General features: G+C 33.1%; 1 protein-coding gene and 1 long non-coding RNA gene across 5 annotated transcripts in view; one reads left to right on the top strand and one right to left on the bottom strand.

Moving 5' to 3' along the window:
* LOC127847878 (uncharacterized) overlaps positions 1-14,111 on the bottom strand; it is a 286,419-nt gene extending 272,308 nt beyond the window's left edge. For all 3 annotated transcript variants that reach the window (XM_052380096.1, XM_052380098.1, XM_052380097.1), the window contains exon 1: positions 13,964-14,111. The gene's annotated coding sequence lies outside the window, so the exon portion shown is untranslated. The remainder of the gene's footprint in view (positions 1-13,963) is intronic.
* A 1,767-nt stretch (positions 14,112-15,878) lies between these two features.
* LOC127847884 (uncharacterized) lies at positions 15,879-20,220 on the top strand. 2 transcript variants are annotated; one of them, XR_008034233.1, is made up of 3 exons: positions 15,879-17,042; positions 18,504-18,682; positions 19,251-20,220. It is a non-coding gene; the product is annotated as an uncharacterized LOC127847884 (long non-coding RNA). The 2 variants fall into 2 exon arrangements; XR_008034232.1 differs by having other exon boundaries at positions 18,501-18,682.
* Positions 20,221-25,638: the final 5,418 nt, after the last annotated feature.

Here is a 25,638-nt window from a genome sequence, read left to right as displayed (position 1 = left end):
AATACGATAAATCATGTCGAAAGTCCATCGAATTAAACAAAAATTATAATTATAATAAATCACAAATAATCCAAGCTCAGCTGAACAAAAAGAGATTTTTTCAGATTTTCTTCGAATGGTTAGTAGACCGATATGAAATGAACCGTTTTAGTTTGGGACGTGACTCCTGCATTTAAATCCTCTTTAACGAATTGTATACGAGGATTGTCACAGCAACAAGTTTTCGCGAGATGACTCCACTTCGAAGAAAACAACACGTGAAGAATTCTGGTGATTTAGATTACGGACTCAGATGATGATGATGATATTGACAACACAAATGATGACATTGAATTTGATACACAAAGAGAAAAAGAAACGAAAATAAGCTCCAATGCTACTCCAGGGACCTACATGTATACAAACATGTATAGGTCCCTGGCTACTCGCAAGAGTCTGACACTTGTGAAATGTAGAGCGAAATAGATTCTTCCAAGTAGAATTGGAGCATATTTTCGTTTTCATTTCAAAGGAAGCTGCACTCGGCTCCTTTTCCGTTCCCTTTCTTCCCTTTTGGATTATTTGTGGTTGATTACTTTTATAACAATTGTTAAAAATAATATCGACTTTCGACATGTTTTATTGTATTTTAATGTGATCCATACCAATACACATCTAAAAGGTACTCTCTTGTGTTGTGTTTTGCTGTTTTAGTTTAGTCGGACAGTGGGACTGACAGAAACTGATTGGACTGACAAAAATTTCAAGTCTGTCAGTCCGAATGACTGACAGATTTTTCAAGTTTTGGCGAACCCTGCCGGTACAGACACTAACTACAACTGATTTTTTTTTAGTTTTCCCCTCTTTAGATTCTTCTAGACTTTTGATATGTTTAAGAGTGAGGGTTGAAGTATCAAAATCAGCCAGCATACTTTCTGTTGCAATTTGTTTGAGGTTAAGCCTATTTTTGGGCTAGATTGACTGGACTAAAACATTTTGACTTTTTTTTTTAAGTTAAGAGGGTTAAACGTTATTAATACACACACTAGCGCAGTTCAAAAAGCATAGCTGTGCGTAGTTATTTCAACACAACAACATAATAACATGTCGGCAAATATGGTCTTGAAAAATAGTCTCCAGAGTTTAAAGAAGAAATTGTTCACTGACCGAAAAGTTCATCATAGTTATGTAAAATGGGAAATCACGATATAATGTTTGTGAAGAAAACGCTACTTTAACAAGTGAGAGAGTGTGAAACAGTGTATAGTTTAAAATAATGTGTTAAACTTTTTATTTAAATGTTAGACGGATAGTCACACTCAATGTTTTTAAGGAACTCGAGTTTTAATCTGAACACCTAATGTATAAAGACGTTATACACACACACGTGAGTCGCATGTCAACTCAAAATAAAACCGGACCAGTTTGTGTTATCAGCAGCAAGATTTTATTACACGGGTGGAAGTGATACGGTAGAATGTGTTTTTGTGTGCCATGATTACACCAAATGCAAACAGAGGATAATTAGCTGGTATAACACAAATGACATTAACCAAAATGTTTACTGTTACAAATAAATAAGGATATCATTTTCATCATCACCACCATAAGATTCAACAACTACACCGAGGGAGACGAGGACGCCAACCTACTGTGACGTTTTGTTGCCAAAGTTTTATGTTAGATCAACGGCATGGCTGTTAGAAAGAAACAAATCACCCTCACTAAGTGAACCTGACTGCAGTATGGTATGCGATGATGATAAGTATACGTTTGGGTTATATTTTGATCATATATTCAAAGAAGTCAAAGAAAACGCAATAATACGTTCTTGTGAGGACATGTCGACCATTTTGAACATTTTTGAAGAGATGAATTTCCTCCCATATATAATTAAGAACATATATATTGTGAATGAGTGATAATAAGATTTAAAGAAGTATGTCTATAAAAGAAGTATATAAAAGTTATATTAATGTATTAAGTATCCATTTCTTGTTTTTCACTGATAATGGTAACAATTCATAGCCAATTATTGTTCTTGTTCGTGACCTAAACATTAATATACCTTTAAAATATATGTACAGTTGTACGTACTCTATCGATTTGAAATATGAATCTAGCCCTGGTGATTCAAGTTCAGTATATTTATTTATATGATATACATGTAATACATAAAATAATTTTTATTTAATAGGTTACACAAATGAATATTTAGGTTTTAATTTGTTTAGTGTTTAAACCAAAGTGTGATTATGTTGTTTTTGTCGGATTATATTTAACAGTTTTGTTTGTTTCTTAGCGTAAAATGTAAGTAATAAAGTATTTACAAATATGGTCAACGATTGCATCTCCATAACACAGAAATAATATAATAATAGTGATCATTCAGTATTTCGAATATGGCTTCGATTCTTAGTATTGAATGCGGTTATAATTAGACCAGAAGTTGACTATTTAAAAAAAACGTACTTATTTTTCGAAAGAGAAGATATGGTTATATATTATATATCCCTGCGACTTTTAAAGTTGCTACAATAATATCGCAACGTGTGTTGATTCAGATGCATTTTTCCAATCTATTAAACAAAGATCATGCCTATTCAAAGTAGAAATCATTAGAAAGATGACAACCTCAATTGTAAAATGGTATAAGAAGCTGGTTAAAACCCCTTTAAAGTGGAAATGAAAAAAAACAGTGCTGTATTATAGAATGAAAACGCCAAATGTCATGACTAGAGGTCACTACTGTATGAACATGTCGTAAGTCAATTTTGGCTGTATAAAAATGTGGAAGTACGTAAGGGTATGAAATTTGTCGAGTATAGTATACGTTAGAGGTTTTTAGGGTTAGTACACGTAGTTTATTTCGAAGGTAATTACAATGTGAAATACCTATTGTCATATATAACAAAAATATACATGTCATAATCATACAATCATGTAAAGTGTAAAAATGGGCGCTTCGTATATATTTGTCGTACTGCAGTTTTTATTATCGACATATCAGAATAAAACATATGTTTAACCTAAAGTTTATATATTAAATAATAAATAGATAATTAGTTTAAACATGAAATGTCTTTGAGGTATAAAATCGGCGTAGACATTAACTTTAAGGTGTCAGTTTGACCTTAATATAATTGAAGATGACGATGCGGATGGGTTACATGTCTTTTTGGAGTCCAGAATATTTCAACCACTACTAAGGTTACTTGACTTGTTTTTCTTTTCGCACATTATAAGATTCAACTTATCGGATGCATTTGAGATAAACTAGAACGAATAACCTACATACTAGTAAATTACGTAAAAATAACTCATACACTTATTATTTCGGCTTAATACACATCAATATGCAACTAAACTTATAATCTACCAACCTTTTAAACTACAGAAAAAACTTACTTTTTTTTTAGTTTGAAGAAAATCTACTAACTTATTTGATGTACAAAGGTTCCAATATTGATAATTCTTAATAACATTCAATAACAATTTCAATTTATTTAGCAATGTTATTGTTTCATATAAATCGATAATTCATTTTAATGCTTGGTTAAACGTCTAACCAGAGGCTGTTATTTAAATTTCACTTTATATTGTGTGTATAAATTCAGAAATCGGTTAAATAGTGCAAAACTTTTTAAACTACCATACAGTCAGACGTGAAATGTTATAACCCAAACTTTCACCCCAAAAATCAACTGTTCTATTTACAAACGCTCTAAAAAAAACAATACAGGTATTTACTTTTTTTAATGAAAATATAATTATCATATGGGCAAATATTGAGAAATAGTTCATACATGTGTTCATTTTAGATAATGTGACAGATATGTCGATAGAACATTGCTTATTCCATTTATGTAACCAATTTAAATTTCTAATAAATATTTAGAATTTCGACTCCCAATAATACAATGTAAGATTCCGTATACGTCAATAACCCTTATTCAGACAATTCTATAAGCATCATTGTTACCGCTTCAGATTTCCCTTAAGAAGTGATAATACTCAGCTACACCTTCAAACAAGTGATTGATAACAGAAATCCAAGTGTTGGCATTGAACTCACTAAATCTATCGTTATCAATTCATTTCACATATGTAAATCGATTGACGGCTATCGGTTGATATGACCAGCTTTGAATACCAATGACGTGTTTCGAAAACAGAACTTATGAATACAAACAAAACCAAACCATATATATATATATATATATATATATATATATATATATATATATATATATATATATATATACATATATATATATATATATATATATATATATATATATATATATATATATATATATATATATATATATATATATATATATATATATATATATATATATATAGCAAAATAATTATTACATACAAATCTTGATCTCTACTTCACGTTTTCATATTTCATAAAATGTGTTATGATAGCTCGACCGAGTTTGAAAATAATATATCTCGACCGAAAAAAAGTTCGCCAAGGATGTTGCAGTTTCTGTAATATATTGTCAATATTGTAAACGTGCCAACGCTTATAAATTGTATAAGTTGATATTGTGCCCAATAATAATCAAACATGCTTATAAAAAATAGTTTAAGTTTATATCAAGCACGTCTAAGATTTGCTATTTTTATTTAATGTCAATCGTTAGCACGTGTTTCAACATGTTATGTTAAACATGTATGTAAGCAATATTTAAAATACACACACAGTGTATATCAGCCGAAACTTCAGGCACAACTATTTTTAATACGATTAAGTTATAAATTTAATTAATACATACAAATCAACCAGTTTTCAAACAGTCAGAAACAAGAAGAAATGAATTAGACAAGACGCAAATGAACATAATAAATGCGCACACATCAGTAAAACTGGTATCACTGCCTTGGAACGATCTATGCAAAAAGACTAGGGGGTTATAATCGGTTTTATAGTACTCCGAACGTCACACTTAGCCTTGAGCAATTTACTTAAATGACATATAGACACAATTAATAAAACTGAAAACATTATACTTAAATAAACAACAATACGGAAATAAATCAAGCTTTGGTCCTAGGCTTTGAACGGTCAATGCCAAAACACATTGGGGACTTAAACCATTTATTATGACACTCACACTTTGCTAAAATTTATTCATTAATAAACATAAACCTCATTATATCACGAATCACATTAAATAAAAATAGAATAGAACGACTGAAACACCATTGAAAAAAAGTCAATGGTTATCAGAGCAACAGAACCGTAACTTCCTGAGGTACGATAAATTAAAAACGAAACGAGTATCAACTACATCACGTCGTAACTAAAACGCACCATAGACAACGCATCAAATAATTTTCCATTAAGATCACCATTACGAGGAGGCGACACCGACAGTTTAACGCTCTGACACAAATGATATGGACAAAAGTGATTTTGTATCAAGTAATAGACGTCAGCTGAATGTAATAATGTGGATTTGCTGATTATTCAACTGCTAAGTGATGTTAACAATTCAATCAAAGTTTTTATTGTCTCCAAAACTATGGCGTTTGACATAAAAATTATCTAAGCAGCTATCTTAAAAAACAACTTTTCGGAGGTCCGATTTCGGTTAAGTTTTGATATGTTATAAAGTACCGTCTACCCTATCAAAATCAGACAAAATACCTTTTGTAGCAATTTTAGGGGGTCAAATTTACCTGACTACTAGGCGGACGCTGGAAATTTTTTGCCTGCAATGCAATTGCAAGTTAAGTGATTGAATAGTTCATTCAATAAAACTTGAAAATATTACTCCTTATCAAATATTGTGTTATTTTAAGAGCAGCATACGGTTGTTAAGCTCTATGGGATGTAAGGATCTAAAAGAAGCAAAGTTTTAGAGAATATATGAGACGACAATCCAATTCATCAGAAAAAAAGCTTTACGACAGCTATAATTTTCTATAGATAAAGAAACTTACCGAACGAATATGTGCATTAACTGTACTTTCTTTTTTATTTTTTAAACATAACCTTTGACACTTTTTTACTAATTGAGGCATATTCCAATGTCATTTTTTACAAACTATTTTCTTTTCAATATACATATTTATCAAAATAACACAAAATTAATATGATATCGATTAATATTTATATAGTCACAAATTATATTTTCATGAAATCATCAAGAAACAAGTTTTATTGCACAACAGCATTTTACGATAGTGCATCTAGTTGGGGTCAAATTCACGCCTACAAAAATCGCCTACTTTGTTGAAAATGTTAAAACACTTTAATCTCGTTATCAATATGCGCTAAGCATGTATTATGTCTTGTGATTTTACCGTATCAGCTAACTTATCCCCATATCTCGTAAAATTAAGAGGATCCCATTTGATTATTTTTATAACATGAGCCTTGACATTCAATACATGGTTCTCAATTGTGATCTTGATAGAAAGTATATCTATATGATGTTTAAGTAAAAGTTAAAAAAAAAACTGTGGATATATCTTACATTTACAATTTTTAAGTGTACAATATTTAATCTATCATCCATCTTTCGATATTTTACCGGCCAAATAAGTCAACGGCAATCTCCACAAAGAGTTGTCGTTCTTTGCTCTCACATACAATCTCTGCCATCACAAGAAAATCCTACCAGATATCTGGTAGGATTGTATTTGTTTGCTTTAAGCAGGGCCGGATTAAGCACAAGCCTAACAAGACTGCAGCCTTGGGCCCCCGATTTTTATAGGGCACCAAACGGCAGGCCAGTTTCCCAATTTATAATCTTTCATTTCGCCATTAACGACTCTATCGGGATTGCAGTAGAAATTTTATGTGTGATTTTACTAGTTTCTTAATGTATATTGAATTGTGACTGTTTAGTTCGGTTTGATTTACTATGCTATCATTTTTCGTTCTGTGTTGTATTCAGAACCATTAGTTTCTCTGTTAATTATACGACTTGTCCGAATGGACATGACAACATCTCTACATGTTTGACGACATTGAAGAGAATGCTAAAGCGTTTGTTGCAATCAACAAATATAAGGATTCGAATAAGCGTAAAAAACGGCGGAAACTATTTCGTGACGAGAGTACGACACCATATGCGAATTTGGAGCTTAGTGCACGCGACAACTTTCGAATTCACACATTCTACAGCACAGTTGATTCTCTCACTGATGAACTTCGCAAGCGGTTGAGCGCACAATCTGGTCTTCACAAACTGTTTGGTTTTATGAAAGAGTTTGAATCTCTCACCTGGGATGATCTACGGAAATGTGCAACGCGTTTAGTGGAGTCTTATTCAGATGACATTGAGGCGTCTTTTGTTGACAAATTCGTTCAGTTCAAAGCCATATAAGAAGCGGACCAAGACAGAACCATCACCTACATGAGTGAACTGCTGAAGTGAGATGGAGATCAGTTACAGACAACTTTTCCAAACGTTGCCATCGCTGTTCGAATATACTTCACAATTTCAGTAAATACCTGTCAAGGTAGGATGTTATTTTCAACATTTTCACGCGTGAAAAACTATTTATGGAACACCATAAGTTCAGTGAATAAAAAAGTTACACACTGTATAACTTGTTTTCTTATATATATAATGTAACTATCAACTGTGAACAAATGCAAGTTTTCTGCTCTTTGTAGTTGCAGTATCAAGTATGATTTTCAATGTACAGAAGATGGGGGCTCCTGAAACATGTGCAGCCTTGGGCCCCGAAACAGCTTCATCCAGCCCTAGGTTTAAGTATTATATTATGAAAAGTAGTTTCATTTTCTTTCATATTTTAAAAAAAGTGTATAAGTTTAGGTTCATAGTAAAACAATAATCACATAAATTTAAACAAAAGTAAAAATAACAACGGTACAAATATTGTACCTAGTCGCTAGGCTATCAACACATGGTTGGTTATGAAGGCAGGGAATTGATCCAGCTATGCTGTTTCCAGTCGAAGCTCTGCGCGGAGGTTAGTAAAATGGCTGAATTTACTTCTATAATAAGCGCGGAAAACAACGTGCATTGCATTACTTGTGTTGAAATGAATTTCAAAGCATTTCTCATGAGCTAACCTTAGTAAAGAAAAATTGATACGGCAAAATGAGCATGTAGGAACACGGGTGAGCTATCGGCATGTTTAAGTTACAATCGTTCAAAATTATAATAAACCATTAACGATGCAGAAGTACGAACGAATTGATTATAAAACGTGCACGAACGCGATTATCGCTAAAGTACACATCAATAACTTACATGCAAGGTCAGGATTTTATTCGTTATCTAATGATGATATCTCTCATTAAACAGATAACTCACGTACTGAATAATCACACAAAGTTCTCAAAGAAAACATTCACACATAACAGCCAAGCACAAAACGTATCATATGCATGTGTTAATCGTCAAGACAACAACATCAATAGGCGATTTACCACAGAACATGGCCCTTAACACACTTTACACGGTTATATTGTACAATTTAAAGCAAAACATTATACCATCTACAAGAAATAAAAAACTATAACAATCTACTTACAAAAAAAGAGGAACTGGAATCTTCATTAATTCATCTTTCCTTTATTCGTAATGTCAATATGATGAGCTCGACCTCCGCAACCACGGATTTCAATACAAATGCGCAGCGCAGTTTCCACCCACTGACCTGACAAATCGAAACCACACAATCAGGTGACAAAACCACGTGAACAGTCCGCTTGTTACTGGTTGGTCAGACTGCTTTTTGTTACGAATACATGCCGTTGGCTCGATGGGTATACCGTGTGTCTAGGAGAGGTAGAGAGAAACTGGGTTATCTGCTTACTGTCTTAAAATTGTGTACAGCATTGTACTGCTCAACGTCCGCGTTACAATCTAATCAGCACGAACATAAATTGCTGGTTAAATCTAAAGGTCGATATAGATAAACACCTCTCATTCTTTGGTAGTATAGTTTCCGACATAACACTCACATATTTACGATGCATGTTCTATTTTTTATGCATCTATCCAGTTTAATAAATATGCGATGAAATTAAAAGTAGCTGAATCTGTAAAATAAATGAATTGTTTTGCTAAAAAAACGCATCCGTTTCGTTTCGATAGATGAAATTAAAAAAAAAGACTAATTATAAATTATTTTAAATCATGCTGAAACTTTAAAGCATTGTATTGCTTACTCATCTGGCGCGTCTAAAAGTATGTTTTCTTCCAATTCGTTCCTTAAGTTCGCGAAGTTAAAGGTATCGGTTCGCTTTTTTTTAACTCTTCAATATTGCTAGTAGCAATTTATTCCTTTTATGCTCAATGCGATTCAATTCCAAAGGAGATATTTAAACAAAGATATGAAAAAACAACAGGTAAAGCCTTTGGAATACGGCACTTAAGTACACACCATTGATAGGTGTACCATGACAGTAATAAAAATGATACAAAGCATATCTCTTTTTCATGTTGTAAAGATTCACTGGTTTACACCGAACTCTTACATTTTCTTATGGAGCAACCACATCGTTTGAATAAAGGGACAGCACAGTGCACTAATTGATTCAATAGCGTACATAATTTATTATATCTCGTGTCAAAAACGAATCATTGCATTGTTAAATAATAAGAAAACTGTACTTTGTAACTATACAGAAATTGCTCAAATCAATTAGACGTTATCAATATTGTGCCGTTCGAAAACGATTTTTTAAATTACAATTCCTTTAAATATACGATATTAATATTATACACATAATTCTACCTGTTGTCATCTATAATTAAAAACGGGCTAGTTTCTTTTATCAGTAACAGGATTTTATTACACTTGTGGAAATGATACGGTAGAAATTGTTTTTGTTTGCAATGATATTACACCAAAGGCAAAACAAACAACATTCACCAAAATTTGTATTGTTACAAATACAACAATATACAATTTTCATCGTCACCACCAATAGAGTCAACAACTACACCGAGAAAGACGAGGATTCCAACCTACTGTGACTTGTTGTTTGTAAAAGTTATATGTTAAGTCAAAGGCGTGGCTGTTAGAAAGAACTGTTATTGCTGCAAAATAAATCACCCGTCACAGAATGAAACTGGCTGCATAATGGTATGTGATGATGATAAGTTTACGATTGACTTTTATTTTGAAAATATATTTAAAGACGTCGACAAAATTCAATAATACGTTCTTGACATAACATGATGGACATTTCGAACATTTCTGAAAAGATGATTGTCTTCCCATACGAGTAATAGAAAACAAGGATTTACGAGCCGTTAAAAATTGATAAATGAACAGGTAAACTGAAAAGTGTTGTTGAATAATATGTTGTTAGTGTAATTCAGGAATATTGTCTACTTGGTCATAATGTTCAATGGACACCATCAAGTATCCTGAATTTTCACAGACGCAGTTGATTTTATCAAATCAAACCGAGAAGTTCTTTTTTGAAAATACTGTGTTTTGTTGATGTCATTTTGTAAGATAAATAATTTTGATAATATATGCTACCTGTATGAAATCACTGCAACAGACTTCCCGATGTATTACTCGCTAATAAAAAGTATTCCATCACATATTAAATCTTTTATAAACACAAACAACACGCAAAACATTAGAACCACATATCTCGAAAAACTCACAACAAAACAAAAACCGAACAAACTATTATACAGAACACAAATAAATAATATCATAAACGAACCATCCAAATCCCTAATGAAATGGCAAAGTATATTCCAATAGCATGAATTAAACTCGAAAAAAAAAAAATCTTATGTCTTACAAAACAACAATCGACATCACACTTAGAAACTTTCAGTTCTATTACATAAATCGCATAATCGCGACCTATAAAAATCTTTTTAAATGCAAATAATGTAATTATAACTTTTGTGATTTCTGCAGTGACAATATCGAAACTATAGAACATCTTTTTTGGGAGTGCAAATACGTCCAACCTATCTGGAATCAGTTGACATCCTTTCTTGACCAACAACAACTTAACGTTAAACTATCCTTCTTAAATGTAATTTTGGAACAAACCAACTAAAATCAATAGACAGTAATAATATTGTTAATTTCATCCATATATTAATGAAATATTTTATCTTTAACATGAAATACAGAAAACAAATACCAAATTTTAATTGTTTTATGCATAGCCTGAAAGTACAGATTCAGATTGAGAAAGAAATAGCCCTCAGTAATGATACATTGCATATTTTTGAACAAAATGGAATCAAATTAAATTTTCATAAAGCTTGTCCACTTAAATACTTCTCACTTTATGTTAGCTTATCATGTCATATATTCCTTTGACTATTGTTTTCCTTTTTTAAATTTTACAACATCATTGATTATATATAACAGAACACATACTATTGTCCATGACAGAAATAAAACAAACCAAGGCCAAAATACAAAATTATAAGGCATATATTCTGTATACTATGTTAGAACAATTGTCTGCAAATGAAATACATCTATGTATACAATATATGCTTAAAAATGAATAAAAAAGATTAAAAATTTAAAGCTGGTAAAAAACCCTTAGAAATTTAAATTAACAACACTGTGCTTTATTATAGAATGAAAACACAAATAGTCATAACTAGAGGTCATTACTGTATGAACAAGTCGTAAGTCATTATTGGCTGAATATATATATATATATATATATATATATATATATATATATATATATATATATATATATATATATATATATATATATATATATATATATATATATATGTCTCACACGAAATGTCTTTAAACCATGAAATTGGATTTGACACTTAACCTAAGGTGTCATTTTTACCTTTATATAATTGAAGACGACGAAACTAATCGTTTGCATGACTTTTTGGAGTCCAGATAATTTTCAACCACTACTTTGTTTGTCCCATAGGATAAACATAACTCATACACAAATTATTTCGGCTTTATACATAGAAATATTCAATTTAACTTATAATCAACTATCTTGATTAAAGAAAAAGCAACATTTTTTAGTTTTAAGAAAATGTACTGACTACTTTGATGTGCAAATATTGATAATTCTTAACAACACTCAGTAATAATTTCAATACAGATGTGTGTGCTATGTTAGTATAACATATAAATAGATAATTTATTGATTGTTTTGTTAAAAGTCTTACAGGACTCAACTGTCCGCTGTTATTTAAAATTCACTTTACATTGAGTGTATAAATTCAGAAATCGGTAAAATAGTGCAAAACATCTTTAAACTTTTGACGTCAGACGTCAAATTTTGTAACCGACTTCCCAGCCCAAATATCAATTTTTATTTGTATAATGTGCTATGTATAAAGTTTCTAGCCAAAAACAGTAACGGTATTTACTTACTTTATTATCCCCGTTTCTCGTAAAATTAAAAGGATTCCGTTTCATTATTTTTGTAACATTAACGTCGATCTTGATCCCATTTATTACGTACATGATTCTAAATATACGGTTTTGATACAAAGTATCTCTATATAATGTTTACGTACAAAATAAAACAACTTAACCTGTGGATATATCTAACATGAACATTTTGTAAGTGTAAAACATTTATTCTATCATCTATCTATCGATATTGAACCGGCCAAGTTAGTCAAGTAGAATGTCTGATTTTCCTTCTACTTTGAGCGTGGAAAACAACGTGCATTGCATTACTTGTTTTCAAACTAACTTGAATACATTTTTCATAAGTTAACTTAAGTTAACAAGAATTGATACGGCAAAATGAGCATAGAGTAATACGGATAAGCTTTAGGCATGTTTTGTGCTCACTTTTCCGGTATGTGCGCATGGTATTCATAGAACTTAAATGCATGCATACATGTATTGCAATTGTTGAATTAGATAAAACTTTCATGGTTTAAATATTTTTTTCCGTTGTTCATAAGCAGCTGTGTTGCTAGAGGTAGAGCGTATGTGTAACATCATAAGGCCTCACGTCATTGGGTTGCTGCGTGAGCAAAATAACGCTTACGTTACAAGTAACATGGGTAAAAGATGGAGACTTATTCTTGGGTAAATATTGTATGCACGGTTATCAGACTTGCTGCGAACAAAGGTTAATCAAGCTAATAAAAAGCGTGGCATAAACCATGTTTGATTTAAATAAATTAAAAAAATGCTTGCAATAACATGTATCAAACGCGTAATTTATTTACATTTCGGATATGATTCTTACAGTTTGCATATTAAAACAAATTCAAGTAGACGTTTACATAGTATTTTCAGTGTCATAATAATTTAATTAACGCTTTAACATGGATGGGATCTTCATCTATTATGAATGAATATAAGTAAATACAAACCCAAAATAAAGTACAAACGAATAAACCTAAAAGCTTTAAAGTATTTTTGTGGACTAAGTGCTAGGTTAGCCATGTCTTTATACAAAGTAAAACCTGCAATGCTTTGTACTGATCGTTCCTTGGCGCTGATTCAAGTGAAGTATTTGTTTAAACTGTTTGACATGGGCCACATTTATGAGCATGCCTAAGCATACTATAAGATATGATTGAATCGAAGCGTGGTGCAATTTGTGAAAACCATGTTAATACCCAACTCATGTGAATTTACTAAAAGTTACAATCGTCGAAAATGATAATAAACCATAAACGATACAGAAATACGAAAATATTGATCAACAAACGTGCACAAACGCGATTATCGCTAAAATGAAGGTCAATAACTTTACGTGCAAGGCCCGGTTTTCAACTCTAAACGCGGATATCTCTCATTAAACAGACAACTAATGTACTGAAATAACACATACAGTGAAGAAAACATTCGCACATTAAAGCGAAACATAAAAAGTATGGTACTGGTGTGTTAATCGTTAAGACAATATCAAGATCGATAGGTGAGTTACCATATAGCAAAGCCCATGACACACATCTACCCGGCTATATTTTACAATTTAAAGCAAATAATTATACCATCTACAACAAATATCAAACAATAACAATATACTTACAAAGTAAGATTAATTAGAGTATTCATTAATTCATATCCTTCATTCTAAATGTAAATATGATGAGCTCGACCTCCTCAAACACGGATTTCAATACAAATGCGCAGTTTGCAGACGCTCAAGTGCAAAACCCCCCACCCAATCAGGTGACACAGCCACGTCAACAGACAGCCTGTTACTGGTTGGTCAGAATGCATTACGTTATTAAATAATGTTGATTCAATGGGTAAACAGCGTGTCGAGGAGAGAAAAGGAAACTGTTGTATCTGCTTACTGTCTTAAAATTGTGTACAACATTGTACTGTTCAACGTCCGTATTACAATCTTATCGGCAAGATAATAAATTGCGGGTAAAATCTTAAAGGTCGATATTGATAAACACATCTCATTCTTTGGTAGTATAGTTTCCGACATAACTATCAAATATTAACAATGCGTGTTCTATTTTGTTTATTCGTCTAGTTTAACAAGTATAAACTTTAAAGTAGCTGAATCTGTCATAAAATTGAAAGGTACAATTTAGAATTATTGTCCGCAAGCGAATATTAAATACACGGAATGATGTGTTGTCATAAAGCGGGTATTCAATGTATAGGCGTCATGTAAGTTAAGAGTTGATAGTGAATATTTACGTTTAATAATGTCATGTACACGTTGGTATAAACACGTTATCATATGGTCATTGTGCAACCGTTTATTTATCTGCCACGCAATACATGTGTTACATGTAAGTAACCTAATATAGGGTCAGCTCAGATAACGTGTAGACAGGTCCGTGTGGTAGACTACTCCACGGAGACCGTTGACTCCGACCTCACACAGCAGTTACGCCTATTAATTAAAATGGCATAACTTTTTATTAGAGCAAACAGTAATTTGTCGAACCAAGTTAATATCTTAAATGATGTACATTCCGTTGACAAACACACTTTAATTTGCATAGGTTTGCATAATGGATCGAATTTATTGTTCGCTTCACTGCGCACGACAGTACGGTAACATTATACTAAATAATCGAGATATGTAGCTGTACTCTCTAAATAAATCAACATATTTTACTCGAAGGTAAGTTTTACACTTTCGACAGTTGTTCTGGTTATATATTCTTAAGATATTGAAAGGGAAATCGTAGTTGTTATCGTCTTCATCACGTTAAATAGGAGGCTATAGTAAAACATTGAGCTGAAACAGGTTACATTCAACTGGAACACGGCCGTAAAAAGAAAGTGCACAAACAGTCGATTTTAATTTATGTTAAGTTCTTTCTTTCAAATAACATGACATATCCGTTTTATTGTTAAATATGTATATTCAGCCTATTTTTAGAAAAGATGTGCTTATGGGAGTCTGTGTGTGTATTTATTTTCGCTTGAAGTTGTCGCTTTTAAATTGAATAATGTAAGGTAAATAAGGTAAATATTTAATATATTGTGACCTTAACTGTACGAAGCGGTTGCCTCCCCTAATGGTTAACGGTAAATCATATGAAGTTTAAACTTTACCTATTGCCCTTACTGTAATATTGTATTTAATTATAACCAATATATGTGGCGTTCTAATGTTTTCGTAAACATCAATGGTAGAGCCTCAAAATAACCTAATTGCTATGGATCGGAATGTCGCGTGCAAGCGGCGGGGCTCCCTGAAATTACACGTTTTGTGTAAAACGGCACGTTTAGAAACGTATTACGAGTAAGACGTAGAGGTCGGTTACAAAAAGGGCCAAAGAAAAACATGAATTGCAAAGGGATCAAACAGAACATGGCTATGTTTAAAAATAATCAATCATAGACTATGTAAAAGTTGCACAACATAACTCCGACATGATCACGGTTGCAAAGCACAACACCGACATGACTGTATGTTAATGTTGTGAAAGATACCACGCGAGTTGATATTAGCATGTATACTAAGATAATGTTTGCTTACCACATGACGCATTTTGTCTGCATGAACATGAACATGTGGGAATGTTGCATAACACATTATAAGGCTTGAACTATATGCTAATGTTGTATAACTCAACATCGTCACTTTGAAAATGTTACACAACGCACCAGAGGAATGGTCTAAACGTTGAAATTTATCAACATAAAACGGACATGATTACTCTCTAAATGTTGTACTATACAACACCGACAAGATCACTCTCTAAATAGTGTACAATACAACACCGACATGATCACTCTCTAAATGTTGTACAATACAAACCGACATGATCACTCTCTAATTGTTGTACAATACAACACCGACATGGTCACTCTCTAAATGTTGTACAATACAACACCGACAAGATCACTCTCTAAATAGTGTACAATACAACACCGACATGATCACTCTCTAAATGTTGTACAATACAAACCGACATGATCACTCTCTAAATGTTGTACAATACAAACCGACATGATCACTCTCTAAATGTTGTACAATACAAACCGACATGATCACTCTCTAAATGTTGTACAATACAACACCGACATGGTCACTCTCTTAATGTTGTACAATACAACACCGACATGGACACTCTCTAAATGTTGTACAATACAACGCCGACATGGACCCTCTCTAAATGTTGTACAATACAACGCCGACATGGACACTCTCTAAATGTTGTACAATACAACGCCGACATGGACAATCTCTAAATGTTGTACAATACAACACCGACATGATCACTCTCTAATTGTTGTACGATATGGACATAATGCTGACTAACATAACATCAACAATCTTATTATGCTTAACAATCATCGCTATAGACTCTTTGACAATAATACTGGACACAAAAACGACATGGACACTGTGATATTCTGCGCAACAAATATCGTTACGGAAACTGTGATATTACTGTACACCACAAAATTTGTATCTACTTTTTTCTTATTTTTTCCACCATTTATTTCCAGCTGAAATCTTGTTTTTGTTGTTTGGCATGTATCTCTGCTACCAAGTTAGGGCGGCGTCAGCGGTGGTCCGGGATGGCTTCTACATCTCGCTAACCATCATCCTCGAGTTTGCAGCATCCTTGGCGTTCTATGTTTTACGATGAGTTTGCAACATCCTTGGTGATTTATGTTGTACGGTGAGTTTGCAGCATCCGTGGCGTTTTATGTTGTACGGCGTATTTGCAGCATCATTGGCGTCTTATGTTGTTCAATTAGTTTGCAGCATCTTTGGCGTGTTATGTTGTACGTTGAGTTTGAAGCATTCTTGACGTTTTATGTTGTACGTTGAGTTTGAAGCATTATTGACGTTTTATGTTTTACGGTGAGTTTGCAGCATACTTGACATTTAATGTTGTTTGATGAGTTTGCAGAATCCTTGGCATGTCATGTTGTACGATGAGTAGCAAAGCATGTTAGGGCTTTTTATGTTGTACGGTGGGTTGCATATTCAAATGATTGTTATGCATTTTGTACAGAGGTAACTGAAAGTCTTGAAAGGTGTCTTATGTAGAACTGAGGTTACTAGGCCGCGCTTGTAAGGCGTGTTATGTTGTACGGAAGGTAGGTAGCCACGCTGGAATGGCGTATTATGTTGTACGTTAGTTATTGGAAATTATGGATGTAATAAAACTAAACCGATAATTGGTGTGAGAATACCTCACAAGACAGTGGGTGTTATAAAATCTGAGAGAGATAATGAGTTTCATAGAATCGAACGTACGATTTAAACGAGAAACCCGAATGTTAGCGTGGATGTCATAAAACTGAACGGAAGAGGGCATTTCACAAAACTTAACTGAAGAGTGATTAAACCAAATGGGAGAGTGAGTGCCCTTGAATTAAACGGGAACATGGGCACAATTTGACCAAATGGGATAATGAGTGCAATTTAACTACACGAAGAGTGTGTTACATTTAACTGGACGGGAGAGTGAGTGCCATTGAACTGAACTCAAGAGTGAGTTCCATTGTACTGAACTGGAGAGGCTGTGTCATACAAATAAACGGAACAGTGGGTGCCATTGAACTGAACGAGAGAGTGAGTGTCATCGAACTGAACGAGAGAGTGAGTGTCATTGAACTGAACGAGAGAGTGAGTGTCATTGAACTAAACGAGAGAGTGAGTGTCATTGAACTGAACGAGAGAGTGAGTACCATTGAACTAAACGAGAGAGTGAATGCCATTGAACTGAACGAGAAAGTAAGTGCCATTGAATTGAACTCGAAAATGAGTTTCATGGAACTGAACTGGAGGGGTTGTGTCATACACATGAACGTGAGAGAGAGTACAATTGAACTGAACGGGAGTGTGGTTGTCATGAAACTAAGCATTACAAAGATAAACCATTTTAAGATTTTTAATATCCACAATAATTGATTGTTTTACATAATAATTGACAAACGACAAAGCAAGAAATCGCGTAAAACATACATATTTCTAAACATGAATCTGGTATATGCGTCATGATGTTCTATTTCCCATAATCCGTCAAATTCTTCATCTTGAGACAGCACTAAGTTAATAAATCGGTTTTAAAAGAAACGTTACACTTACAACAAACGCCAGAGATAATTTTTACATGTGTTTTTCTTAGCAGCTTTGGTACGCCCATAGACCTCTGGACGACATAAACATTCGCAACAGAGCTTACTCAACGTCAGACGTCCCCGATAATATGGCACCGGAAGCTATGAAATTAACGTTGGCATCTCGTCTAACGGCGACGTCGACGTTGGTGACGTCAGTTTAGCGGATATGGATCCGGAAGATATAAGGGTAATCATTTTGAGACAATAGCATACGGCTGAGCTGGGTCGGACGTCTATAATCGGCCCGCTGCCGACATAACAGCCAGAGGGCCATTATGCGGCTAGAGCCGATTACAGACGTCCGACAAAGCTCTGCAGTGTGTTTTCGTTTATATTGCATATCACAAAATATTGTGCCTTCACTTAAATCTATTGACAAAACCAGCTTTCCGTACTGTTATTTTCATTCAACTAATAGCGAATTTTATAACGTATGACGAAACACAACGGTTTAAGCTAAACTAAGTTAATTTAACTGACAGCAATTCGGACGTTGTGGAAAGTTTATATTAGCCCACAGGATACAAATAACGGCCCGCTCGCGACTTCATTTTCTTACTATTTATAGTAACGGTATGTAGTATTAGCTTATTACTAAGCATATTTTTTTTCTCATGATTTAAGATTTAACAATTTATAATTGAATACTTTATATTATTAACACTTCATTGGTTTAAATAATTTAACAAACACATTACAATCATGCTGACTTATCCAATTGTTTGTTTGTGACAACATGTATGTTTGTATTCCAGGTCGAGTTGAAGCGTCTGTATACCTAGTTACAAGTCTACCAAACGCGAAATATGAGGCGAGATAACCCATATATTTCAAAGCGTCGCGGAGGCCGGAAACAATCACACAGACGTTTTTCTTTGCAAGCAGCTTTTCATCACAAACACAAGCATCACCATGACCATGATCACGAACACGAAATGTCGAAAACACCCGAGGAGAGCACGAATTCTGCCGAAGTCCTTCCGATGCCCGTCGAAATTAGTGCCACGAAATGTGACGATGTAAACGAAGTTAAACCAACCGTGTCATTTAAAATGGCGCATTCTCATAAATGATACTGATTGTAGTGCTTGAACTTTAATAACTAATTTATTATGAACATGCTAAAGAATTTAATTATATAATTTTTATAAATGCGTTTGTCGTACTTTATGTGTTGACAATAACATTGTTTTTCGTGAAATGTATACATCATCATTTAAGGGAAGTAATGCCGTGGCAGCAAGTGTTTAAAACACATCCTGAGTTGTCGTTCTTAGAACGATGATCTCTGTTAAAACGACTATCGTTACTTCATTTAGATGAACTGCACAATTGTGAACTTTCTACAGAAAGCTACATATTACGGACAATGTAATTGCAAGATTTCTCATCTGTTCCTCTCGCTAGTGAATGAGAATTAACGAATTTTGTAGTGGCACGTGGAATAATTAATTGTGCTAAGGGGTGTATCTATTGTTTTGACACGTGAAATTGATTCATATGCTGAGGAGTGTATTGTTTGGGCGCGTGGAATCAAACATGTTGCTGAGAGGTTTATATTTGAGTTGCAGGTGTCTTACACGTGTCACAAAATAAAAATGTCTTTTACATTTGTGCAGGTCATTTGTAAGACTTAGATAAATTGATAAACATGTACGTTGTTTTATGTCCATATTTTCTTAAAAGAAAATATTAGCCATTTCATTGTGTTTTCTGAAGATTCAAAACTGCGATAAATTAATAATAAATTAACCAAGATGCACGTCTATTTATTATGTAACTCTACCACTGTTTGATTAATTTAAATGAATATATATGTATGCGTACGTAATGTACATACTCGTTAGATTAAAGAATATTAGGCCCTTTATTTCCACATGGCACACAGCATTAGACCCGTTTCTGAACACGTCCGAAGACCCGGTACTTTAATAATCTGTTAAAGCGTAACGTTTACACTAAAAAACACCCGTTAGACCCGTTAGAAACAAGTTTTGATACGCCTTAATATTCACGGTTCTAGACCCGATATGTTAAACATCATTAGACCAATTATAATACACGTCATTTAACCCGTTATGCTTCTTGGTTTTACGCCGCCTTATGTTATACAGTACAATTTTCGTTTTGTTACCTGTTGCATTACACGTAAATAGACCGTTTCCGTAACAGCTAAATAAACTCGATATTTAAGACAGTATTAAACCGTAAGTTACACGGTATAATACCCGTTCTGTTACACGGTATAATACCCGGAGTTTTTATAGTATCAGACCAAATTCATTAAACATCAATCGATCGTTTACTTTTCAAGTCATTAGACCCGATGTTACACTGTCTTAGTAAAATGGTTGCTCAGTAGACCTCTTATGTTACTCCTTATTGGAATCGTTATATTACACCTTATTAGATCCGCTTCATTATAAGTCGATTAATTCACTTTAATGTAGTTCTTCCAAAGTTCATGAACTTATTCACTTAAATGCTGCAAGACAAACTTTCTGCCAAAGACACAAGGGCGAAAGCACTTGCTGAATTAAAAAATTATTTGATAGCAGTAGTTTTAAGGTGACACTGTACAACAATTCAAAAATCGAAAAAAAAACCGTTGAAAACACGGCCACTAAGGGACTTAGTGTGATGCCCACAATGGGAAGTGGTATGTTGACCATATATATATGTTCTTGTCCGAAACTACACGCTGGGTCTTTAACCCATTTATGCCTAGCGTCCTGAAAAAAGGACATTGCAAACAGCGTAGACCCAGATAAGAAGCCGCATGATGCGGCGTCTCATCTGGGTCTGCGCTGTTTGCTTAAAGGAGTTTATGTAAGAAATATTCTAAATATAGAAATAAATATACTAGACATCCCTAATTTAATAAATAAATTGATCCAATTTAGAAGGATGGGAGAGTCCACTAGGCATACATGGGTTAATGATGTTTAAACGGATTTGTTTCTTGGTGCACCCTCATTTGGATTTTATTTTTATTGTTTTTGTTATATACAAGACGTCATTTTTCATTTGATTATATACAACTTTCTTGAAATAATACCAATTCTGAAAAAAAATCATTGTGAAATTTGCACTGGTTTGGCTTTGAGGACAGCCATCACGATTTTATTTTAGAAACCGCTTGCAGTTGTGTTCCAAAATACTGCTTTGTAATTGCCTCCCCTACCATTTTGTATATTAATAGTATGAATGCTTGCAAGAAGGAAACAGTCATAATCTGTACTATATTTTGAAAGCTCTACATGCCCATGTATACTTTGTTGTTTGGTTGTAAATTCGCGTACGTGATAGTTAAAGCACTTTTAACCTGCACAGATATTGACATGTTGAATAATCGCCATATAAATGCAATACCCCGTGTTTAAATTAATTGATGTACTACCGGTGTTGATATGCATCGAAGACGTTTCTAAAATTTTGGTCGATCCCCATCAAAACCCGAACAAAATGACAATAGTTGTGAATGTTTTACTTATTGGATAATAGAGATAAATGGCTCGGATTGATGATTTGGTCAAGTCACACTGTACCGAATGCAGTTACAATGTACAATATATAGAATATACTCGTATGTTTGGCCGGGTTATCTCAGTTGATATAACATAAATTAGTTGGTATTACATGTACTTATCACCGGTTCGACCACTTAAGTAGGTCATGAATTTATCTAATAATAGTATACGTCATTCGTACATTATTGTTTTTTATTGTATTATTGCATCTGTAAGGAATTGCATATACGTGCAATTACCACTAGTCAACTATTGAGATCATCTAGACTATCCATGACTTATACAAATTAAATGAACGCGTTGATATGGCTAAACCACTTTTAAAAGGCGAAAATACAAGCCGAAAAAAACAATTAATACTGATACATAATAAAGCCGTGCTCTTTCAAAAGGGGGTTTAATGCATTTGCGTAAAGTGTCGTCCCTGATTAGTCTGTGCTGTCCGCAAAGGCTAATCAGGGACGACACTTTCCGCTTTTATGATCTTTTTGTTTAAAGAAAGTCTCTTGTTAGCAAAAATCTAGTTTTGGCGGTAAGTGTCGTCCCTGATTAGCCTATGCAGACTGCACATTAAACCCCCTTTTCACAGAGCACGGCCCAATTATACACACATTTTCATTGGTAATTCATCTGCCAGTCGCATGTTTGTAAAAGTCAATATCATCTACTGTAAAATATAAAAATTAAAGAATATTATTAAACAGGAAACATATTTATTTAACGTATAGAACACATACACCGTTATATAATTAAAAAAAAATATAGGACGTACTAGTACATTACAAAATAGGTGGAATTTTCGTATTAGGCTTCTGCAATGTTGTTTTAATGCACGGAATTGAACTATTCATCCCGTGCATCATAGCTTTTAAATGCAGGTGCACAGCACATTTTTACGCTAGCCAAATTGATATAAACGATATTTGTGCATTGTATGAGAAAAAAGTATCTCAATATTACACGCATTTTAAACATATGTATTCTTTTCACGCTGCATACTTGCATTCAATTTAAAGAAATTTAAACAAAACCATTGTGGTCATAAACAACTAATCAATACATAAATTTACCATTATCGATTAACACAATTATTTCGGAATTCTTTTAACATTGTTTAAGACATATTCTGGAGAATTAACACATTTTCGTCTTTCTATTTCAATGTATATTCAAATTACATGTGCATTATATATTCTACATTTTCTAAATTTAGATAAGTTAAACAGACCGTCAACTCTACACATCATAGAAACGCTCCACACAGAGGGATGTTTATCGACATAGCACATTAACGCAATAAAGCATCGACGGTGCAATACAAATCAAATAGAAATTTCGAATGGTATATGTTATTAACATCAATAAAACAGCAACAAGTGTTATATACATGTACATGCATTCTCAAGAAAACATATTTTAAATCTATCGTAATTCAATACAATTTCTGGTACACATTCTATGATAATCAGTTATTGCTGGACACTTTCAATAAAGGATAGTAAATGAAACATATGTCCTTCATGCAAAACTCCAAATTATTTCTTCAATTGTTTTTGTAAATACATCAGTCATAAATATTATTCTTAAAATTATTCACCGAAGAATAATTCGAACATAACGCACATACATGCGTAATTGCACATGGATAGACAAGCATGTTATGAACAAATTTTGAGTAGCCAATGCTTATTGTAGTTAAATTATGATCGATTGAAATCAAATGTTTGGAAACCGTAATACAAAAAGCATGGACAGTTAATCGCGGGGATATACATGTAAACAAAAGTAGAATCTTCACAGCCTTTGCTAATTTCTAGTATAAAAATTGTACACATTACAAAATGAATAAATCTAAAATACAAAAGCACAGCTAAAAAACGTATTGTGTTGTTATCATGTCACTAAAATTAAAATCTAAATAGAAAACACTTGCAATCATGATAATTCGTATTATTGGTTCTCGTTACCGTTGCATTGATAAAATAATCAAATAATCACTTAAATATTTGTTTAAACTTTAAACAGTTTATTTAGGGAACTGTACTTGTTTAGTGAAAATGAGTATAAACCCGTGTAAAAATCTAAATCATAACGGTACTTGATACTCATTATTTGTTGTCGAATAACCTACGACCGGAGGTTTAGATTTGTAGTATTTAAATCACGAGTGTGAGAAATACACAGTATATGAGCAATAGTTATATTATAATACAAAATTACAAAAATACATGTGCAAATATATTTTCTTATTTAGAAAAAAAACACACACTTCATTTTTATGTTTTCAAAAGATTTTCTAAATAAACCAAACCGTGTACAACGTCTTTTCTATTAATATTTATAATGCTCGATTGAAAACATTGATTAGACCGAAAATAGTGTTTTTTTTAACAAGAAATGTTTTGCTGAAATTTTTCTTTCTGTTTAAACCAAAAAAATTTGCATCACTATATCATTTATGCTTTTTAATTTATTTAATTATTTGCACACACACACACACGCACGCACGTATGAATGTACGCACATACATACACACATATATATAGATGTAAACCATTAATTTGTTTTTAAATTTCTGACTATAAGAAAATAACATTTGGCTGCACTCAATTTACATTGAATACTCATTATAATGCGTATGTGCCTTTTCCCGCAGTATGGATTTTTGCCCACACCATAGTGTACCGAGTATCCGTAATTGACACATCTATTAAACGAGGTCGAAAACTGAAGCATTATTGTCTGACTATCGTCGTTAAAATGTTATTAGTTATATAGACGTTTTATGCAAAAAAAGTAAGAAAGTACAAAATTCCCCAATAACAGAAAAAACAACTTACTTAATGAGTGTGTGACGAATTTCTGATGTATGAGAAACATAATTCAACGTTCGAAGGACCCGGAGCCTTATACGTGTGTCACGAAATATTTCAAACAGTTCATTGCTCCAATTGTTTACTAATATCTCATACTATTAATTTTTATTATTTTTATTTAATGAGTGCTGGAAAAATGTGTGACGTTTTTGATACATGATCAGCCGTTCTCAGGTCCAGGATCCCTATACTTGTGTCACGAAATATTTTTAACAGTTCTTTGCTGCCGTTGTTTACTTATATCTTAATATTAGACACATCACATGCTTATAGTTTAGATCGCAAGTGAGATCCATGTATATTTAAATCAGCGCCGCAATCTTTCCAACGTGATTGAAATACAAAGCTTCACAGACGACACTTTAGATGATGACCTAATGCAGAAAGCTTGATCAACAAGCTGCACAGCCACTCAGAGGAGCATTCGCCTGTCTGAAGACTGATACAGTGTAGCGATGCAGGCAGCTGGATGGCAAAATTGCGTGAATGAGATCCCCATAAGTAAAGCTTTTCCAATTTACGAAACGTGGGAAGAATATCTTATGCCTGTAAAATTCAATCAGCAGTTTGCAGATTCAATATCCCTATGCTTGTGAAACGAAATATTTCAAACAGTTCCTTGCTGCCATTGTTAATTCATATCTCAAAATTAGACACATCACATGACAATAGTTTAGATCGCAAGTGAGATCTATGTGTATTTGAATTAGCGACGCAATCTTTTCCATGTGATTGTA

Source organism: Dreissena polymorpha, chromosome 10 (assembly GCF_020536995.1).
Source record: "Dreissena polymorpha isolate Duluth1 chromosome 10, UMN_Dpol_1.0, whole genome shotgun sequence".
Classification (NCBI taxonomy): domain Eukaryota; kingdom Metazoa; phylum Mollusca; class Bivalvia; order Myida; family Dreissenidae; genus Dreissena; species Dreissena polymorpha.
This window is presented reverse-complemented; position numbering and strand designations above follow the sequence as displayed.